Below are 8419 nucleotides of genomic sequence, written 5' to 3' on the forward strand. Positions count from 1 at the left end.
AGCTTATTATAGTCAAAAGATTTTTTGGAAGCCTCTTATAGTCGGGAAGCAAAAATCTATAACAGACAAACCAAAAATAATAAGACTGAAGACACTGTACTAGAGTAAATAATCACATAGAAAGACTAAAATATTGAGAGATAAAGAAACTATAATACAACTAGAAAATGAGTTACAAAAGGACTGTAGTAATATCTTACCTATCAATAACTATCCTCAATGTAAGTGGATTAGATTCTCAAATAAAAGACAGAGTGAAGAATGGATTTTAAAATAATAAACAAACAAACAAACAAACAAGTCCCAATTATATGTTGCTTACAAGAAATTCATTTTCCCCCTAAGGAAACGCATAAATTAAAAGTGAAGTGATAAAAGGAAATATTCCATGCAAATAGAATCCAAAAGAAGACAGGGATATGCATGAGATGAAACTGATTTCAATCCAGAAACAGAAGAGACTAAAAAAAATCACTACATAATGTCAAAGGGATTAATTCAGCAAGAAGACAGAACAATTCTTAAGAGATATGGACCAGATACTGGAACATTCAAGCATATAAAGAATATGTTAGTATTCTTAAAGAGAGAAATAGGCACCAATGTAATACTAGTAAGGGACTTTACCATCCCTCTTTTAGCAATAGACATATTATTCATCCTGAAAATCAACTTAGAAACAGTACAGTTACATTATGAACATAATGGACATCTATAGACCATTATATCGAATGACCAGAATACACATTTTTCTCATAAACTCATGGAACATTCTCCAGAATTAATTAGGTGACCTGGGAAAAATACATCTCAATGAATTTTTAAAAATTGAATCACATTAAGCATTATTTCCAACCACAATTGATGAAACTAGAAAAAAAGTTATAAGAAAAGCTTTTTAAACTATACAAATATATGAAAATTAGATAACTTACTTTTGAAGCAACCAATGAATGAAGGAAGGAATAAAAAATTTTTTAAAAAATAAATTCTAGATACAAATGAAAATGGAGACTAAACATTAAAACCTATGGAATACAGAAAACAGCAAAACAGTACTAAAAATGGAAATTTATATCAACTAAGGCTGACATCACTCTCAAAAAAAAAAAAAAAGAAAGAAAGAAAGAGACCCCATTCCCTCTGCTCAAATTATTAGGAAAAACAAATCCAAAATAAATATAAGGGAATAACAAACATCATATCTGAAGTAAGTGAAATACATACTAAACACATTCACATGCATACAAGTCAATGAAATAAAGAGGTGGTTTTTTGAAAAGACTAATGAAAAAGACACATCTTCAGCTAGAAAAATTATGAATAAAAGAAAAAGTATTCAAATCAATAAGAACAGATTTTAAAAGACACATTATAGCTGCCACCACAGAAATACAAAGGAATATAAAAGATTATTATAAACAACAATTTCCCAAGAAATTTAATAATCTAGAAGAAATAAATAAATTCTCAGACAAATATCTCTTGTCAAGACTGAATCACAAAGAAATGGGAAAACCAAACAGATAAATAATAAGAAACAAGACTGTGTAAGTAATAGAAAGACTTTTATCAGGGCTGGAAGTATAGTGCAGGGTAGAGTGCTTGCCTAGCAAACACAAAGCCTTTGGTTTGATCTCTACTACTGTAAAAAATAAACAAACAAATAAATAAATAATTAATAGAGTTTCCCATCAAAGGAAAGTCCAGGATCAGACAACCTAACTTCTCAGTTTTTCCAAAAATGTAAAGAAGTATTAATAATTATTTTATTTAAGGTATTGCAAAAATAAAACAGAAACAAAGAGAAATGAAAAAAGAAGGAATGCAAAAATATAAATGAATAAAAAAAGGTAAGAAATTATTCCAAGCACATTCTATGAAGACAACATTGCCCTGGTACTTAAGTCAATTAAAGATGTGCACAGGTGAGTGTGTGCACAAGTGCACACACACACACACATAATTACAGACCAATTTTCTTGATGAACACAAATTCAAAAATCCTCAACTCAATACTAGGACATTTAATTCAACAACACATTAACACATTCACCATGATCATGTGAGTTTTGGCCTAAGGATAGCTCAACATAGAAAAATCAAAAAATACAATGCAGCACATTTAGAGAATGAAGGAAAAAATCCATATGATTATGTCAGTACATACGTAAAATTAATTTTGATAAAATTCTACATCCTTCCATGACAAAAATGCCTAACAAATTGGGTTAGAAGAAACATATCTCAATATAATAAGGACAATTTACTATAAGCAATAAATATACCAAACATTATATGAATGAGTCAAAACTAAAACTTTCTTTCTCTAATCTACCACAAGATAAGGATGTTCACTTTTGCAAATTTTACTCAACAGTATAGTGGCAATTCTAGCCTGGGCAACCAGGCAACAGAAAGAAATAAAGATCATCAAATTAGAAATTCTCAATGAAAGACAAAAATTCTTAGAACTAACACATTAGTTCAACACATTTATAGGATTAGAAAAGAGCATGTAAAGACAAATAGCATTATTATATGCCAATCACAAATTATCTGAGACAGCTATCAAGAAGGAGACCCCATCCCATTTACAATATGTACAAATACGTACCTAAGAATAAATGTAACAAAAGAAGTGGAAAATTTCCATAATGTAATTCATAACATTCTAATGAAAGAAATTGCAGAGGACACATTAAAACTGAAAGATACACCATGGATTGCAAGAATCAATATAGATAATATAGCCGTATTACACAAAGCAATGTATAGAGTCAATGAAATCTCTATCAAAACATTCTCCAAAAAAAAATTAGGACAAAACTTTGAAAGTTATATGGAACTGGAAAAAAAATAGCCAAAGCTATTCTGCACAAAAAGAACAAATCAGAAGGCATCATACCATCTGATTTTCAAATATACTCCAAAGTTATAGTAATCAAAACAGCACAATACTTCCATAAAGACACACAGACTCATGTTACAGAATAAAGAGCTTAGAAGTAAATCTACAGCTGATTTTTGACAACAGTGCTAAGAAATTTCACTGAAGAAAGGACAAAAATTCCAATAAATGGTCCTGGGAAAATTGAATAGCCACAGGCAGAAAAAGGAAACCAGGTTCCTATTTCCACTGGTTACCAAAATTTTACTCAAAATGAATTAAATACTTTTGTGTAAGTCCTGAAACTATGAAACTACTAGAAAAATAATGTAAGGTAAATGATTTAGGACATTGGAATAGGCAAGGATATTTTTAGACAAGAATTCAACACAAGTACAGGAAACAAAACCAAAACCAGACTAATAGGATTACATAAAACTAAGAAACTTCTGCAGAGAAAATGAAACAGTCTACAGAGTAGAAATAATCTACACAAGTGATATAATATTTTCAAACTCTATACGTGATGAGTCAATTTGAAGAAAAAGAACTCCAAAAACTTATTAGCAGCCAATTAAAAATGGGAGGTAGAACTTCAGAGACATTTATCAGAAGGAGACATAAAAATGACTAACAGGTACTTGAAAAAAATGCTCAAATAATAGTAATAATAATAATACTTATTATTATTATTATTATTATTATTATTATTAGGCACCAGGGAAATGCAAATCAAACCACAGTGAAATTCCACTAAGAATGCCTATTATTAAAAAGACAAAGGGTGAGAAATGTTGGCAAGTTTTAGAGAATAAGGAATACTTGCACATTCTTGGTGGAAATGCATACATATAAAGAACATGAAATCAGTTTATCAAAGACACATATGCATTCCATATATATTGCAGCATTATTTCCAATGGCCAAGAAATGTCAGCAACTTAATTGTCCATCAACTGATAAATGGATAAAGAAAATGTGTTACATATAGAAAATACAATACTGTCCAGCAATATGAAAATGAAATCCTGTCATCTGTGATAAAATGGATTGGATAGAACCAGAGATCATTATATTAAGTGGAATAAGCCAGGTACAGAAAGACAAGTATGAAATCATCTCACTCAGGTGGAATTTAGAAAGGTTGATATCATAGAAATTGGGAGTAGAATGATGGTCACCAGAAGATGAGTTTTATAAGGATATGTGGGGTGGGAAAAGCTGATCAATCTTCAGTAGGTTAGGCACAATAAATTTTTATTTGACTTTGCACAGTAGGTTCACCATAGATCACAATATATTTCAAAAAGCTGGAAGAAAGGATTTTCATGTTTTCCACCATGAAAATATGATAATTCTTTAAGAGGACAGATATGTTTAAACTGCTGGAAACATTACACAATGTATACAAGCATCCATACATTGCATGGTACTCTATTTATATGTATAATTTTTGTTTTATGTATTAGCCAAAAATGAATTTAATTTTTAAAAATGAGTTATTTATTTTTATCAAAACATTCAATGTATTATAAAGTAGTAGGATATATTCTACTGTATATTTATAACAAGAATCCTTAGAAAAGGAACTGACATTTACTTTATACAGTTACTAATATTCTATTACAAAAAAAAATCAATACATCCTCACCTAGACCTTTAGCCACCATTCATTTCCTTGTAGGGATGAAGTACCTTACACTCCACAAATATACTCCTTGGTATTTTACTCTGATTGGTTTAATTATTGTTGCAAGTATCCAAAATATTCCCTGGAAACCTCTTATAGAATCAATATAGCCATATGTTAAATCATAGTGTGGTTGTGAGCATTTCATTGCACTCCACTATAGCAGCATCTATTAGGTAGGCTCCATCCTCTACAAGGAAGCAACAATTAAAGTGGAAATTGTTGGCAGTATATAAAGTCAGATTGTATAGTTTGGTCTTCAAACTCATTTTCCTGCAAGCAGTTTTTCATAGACTTTATTTTTATGAAAATTACAAGATTTAAAAATACACTTATATATATTAAGTGAATCTAAATTGCTCTATTTCCTATATGATTTGAATTATTTCAGTGTATCTTTCAATCATCTGTTGGCTAAATCCTTGTCTAGCCCATGAATTCAAGCGAAAATTAACCCTATTTATTTAAAATAAGGTATTTTTCATATCTTAAGTAGGTTCTCCCTGGTTAATTTGTAATCTAGTTACATGTGAATCTATTATTATAGTGATACTTGGTGTATTTGACAGGAAAGCTAATGCAAATTTTCTTGGGAAGATAAATTTGGAGTATGTAAAAAGAAAGTGAGAAAGCAAGAGACAGGTGAGAGAGAAATGAAGGATGGAGACCAGGCAGAGTTCACACAAAAGTTTATTTGTTAAAGCTGACAAATATAGGCCATCCCTCTATAGAGAGGAGAGAGGTGTTCATGTTCCAAGTGTTTAGCTCTTGTGAGGTAGGGGTTTGGAGTTGGAGTTGTGGTTCTATGGGATAGGCTTGGGGGTACTTGCATCAGAGCTAGGAGGGTGGGGAATAGCATTGGATTGGCTTACGCTGATGGAACCATGGGCCTTTCCAGAGTCAAGGGGTGGTGTCCTTCTGGGATTGGCTTTGGGTTTGGTACCATGGGGTAGGCCAGTAATGGGGGTGAGGGGAGTTTGGGTAAGAGAAAGTACAGGAAAGTGAAACTCATCTCATAAGATGGCGGTTAACATTTAAGATGGCTGCTCAGATGTTAAATGAACCCTATAGTATGTATCTCTCAAAAGTCTAGATGGTGTGAGTAAGTTCATCAACTAAAATTGTCTCCTACAACTTGAGTTTCCTCTGTTGCATTGGTCTTCATCTATTTTCAGCACCCCAGTACCTAACTTTCCTTTTCTGTTTCACATAAATGTCAGCTGGAAGCTTCTCTTCATCATAAAAGAAGAAAAGATTCTGATCCAGAACTCAAATGCAAGGCTTGGTTCTTGCTCATTCAGTAGATAGAGCATTACAATTTGAGAACAAGAAATCTCTATGAAAGCATTTATGGTAACATGGAACTGACACTGTGTACAGAAGAATAGTAGTTAATTATTCCAACACCACAAGTAAATGATGGATGATTTCTTGGGTATTATGGTTTCCATCAAAAATGTTCCCCAAAGGCTCATATGCTGATGGCGAGCTCCTCAGTCCAGCAGTGTTCAGACTTGTGACTTACAGGAAGTGATTGGATCATGAGGGCTCTGATCTTTTCAATGGATTAGTCCATAGTTCATGGCATTAAAGGAAGTTAGTGATACTTTAGGAGATGGGACCTCGGTGCAGGAAATGGGTCACTGCATCCACCAGAGATATGCACCTCAAAATAGTCTTTCATAGACCTCAAAATTCCTTAGACATGTGCTCTGGAAAATCATATCATTCTTGACTTTACTCTCTCTCTCCCCATCTTTCTGCTGTCTGGCTACCACGGGGTAAGCAGATATTCATTGCCCTGCCCTTCAGACTTGATTTCCTATCTTGCCTCAGTCCCAAAGCAATATAACCAATTGACTATGTGCTGAAACTTCTAAAAGCATTAGTCAAAATAAATATTACATCCTTTAAGTTGTTTTCCTTTGGTACTTTAGCATAGTGAGAAAATGCTAACACACTGGAATTCACATAATATTGCATACTATTTTACACACAAAAGAAAAAAAATATTGCAGAATTTCAGCAGGTTAAAACAACATACATTTATTTTCTAACAATTCGACATGCCAGATATTCAGATAGGCATCTCTGAGTACTCCCATTAGGGTATTATGAATCCAAAGTCAGAGTACTAACTACCTCATGTTCCTATCTGGAGGCTTTCTGTAGGACATTATTTATTTATTTTTTCTATGGCTTAGGGTAGGGTACCATGGTAATATATAGGTTATATATATATATATATATATATATATATATATATATATATATAAAACCTATATATATATATATATATATACACACATATGTATATATATATATATATGTGTATATATATATATATATATATATATACACACATATGTATATATATATATATATATATATATGTGTATATATATATATATGAGTTTTATGTATATATACACACTTATTTATATATAAGTATATACATATACTTTATATATGTATATATTTATATATATATATATTTTTTTCTTATTTTCTTTATCAATATTTCTGTAGAGAGGCACGTAGGATGAGGCCATATCTTGCCTACTGTGAATAATGCCACAGTATAAAAGGGTATACAGATATCTCTTTTGTGTGCTGACTTCACTTCCTTCACATAAAGACCCAGGAGTGGGGTAGCTGGATTATATGGTTGTAGTGCTTTATGGTTTTTGAGGAATTACCATGACATTTTCCATAGTGGCTATACTAAATTTCATTCCCACCAACAAGTATATATAAGCGTTCCTTTTCTCCAGATATTTCCAAGAATTGGCTTTTGTTTTGTTTCATTTTGGGTCTTGTTTTATTTATTTATTGGTACCCACATGCCCTTTACTATTGAGCCATGTCCTCAGCCTTTTTTACTTTTTATTTTGAAACAAAGTCTCGCTAAGTTGTTTATAGAGTCTTGCTAAGTTGTTGAGGCTGGTTTTGAACTTGCAATCCTCCTGCCTCAGCTTCCCAAGTTCTAGGATTATAGACATGTGCAACCACGCCTGATTTTATTTTGTTTTTGATAATAGCCATTCTTATTGGAATGAGATGGAATTTCAAGAAAACAAATTAATTATATGTCTACAAACCACATAATTTTGCTACCATTTTTCTTATTAACTCCACATATTACAGCTTTGCAATAAGAAATTGGGAGGATAAAAGTAAGAAATTTTCTATTAATTTTCAAAAGTTTCTGAATAAGTAAATCACACCACATCCTTAGAAACTTTTTTAGCTTTTACAATAAAGTAATTCACTTACCTATAATTTGATCACCTCCTGGAATAATTTAAGTCTGATTTGCTCCTTGGGGGGACCTCTGATTAATACAGGACAAGTCAATTGAAGTTTAGAATAACTAGAGAAGTAAAAGAGCTGATTTGTATTCTGTGATCAATTCTAATGAAAAAAAGAGCACATTTATGTTATTTTATATCTGAACACACTTAAATTACTTTGAACTGAGTGACATATTCAAAGGGAAGGTACCCCCTTTAGTTTATAGATATGTAGGAATGTGTGGTATGCAAATATTCTTAGGGGATGATGTTTACACACATAGCTGTTGAACCTCAGTTTCTTGATATAATTTAACTTTTTGATGTGGTCAAATGCCGCAGCCCAGCTGGCTGCAGCAAAATAATCGGGGGTGACGAATAACTTGTGTACGTTGATACAGCAGGAGTGGGAGCCCTTTATTGCAGGACAGGAGCAGTATTTATACATTCCACACAGCTTATCTAATTAGCATAAACTAGATACATCAGTCAACCAATAAGGAATCTCCACACTTAATGGCTCCCTTTTGTTACTTCTCAAACCAC

The sequence above is a fragment of the Marmota monax genome, unplaced genomic scaffold (genome assembly GCF_021218885.2).
Source record: "Marmota monax isolate L192 unplaced genomic scaffold, Marmota_monax_Labrador192_F-V1.1 WCK01_AAM20220418_F8-fsc00047, whole genome shotgun sequence".
Classification (NCBI taxonomy): domain Eukaryota; kingdom Metazoa; phylum Chordata; class Mammalia; order Rodentia; family Sciuridae; genus Marmota; species Marmota monax.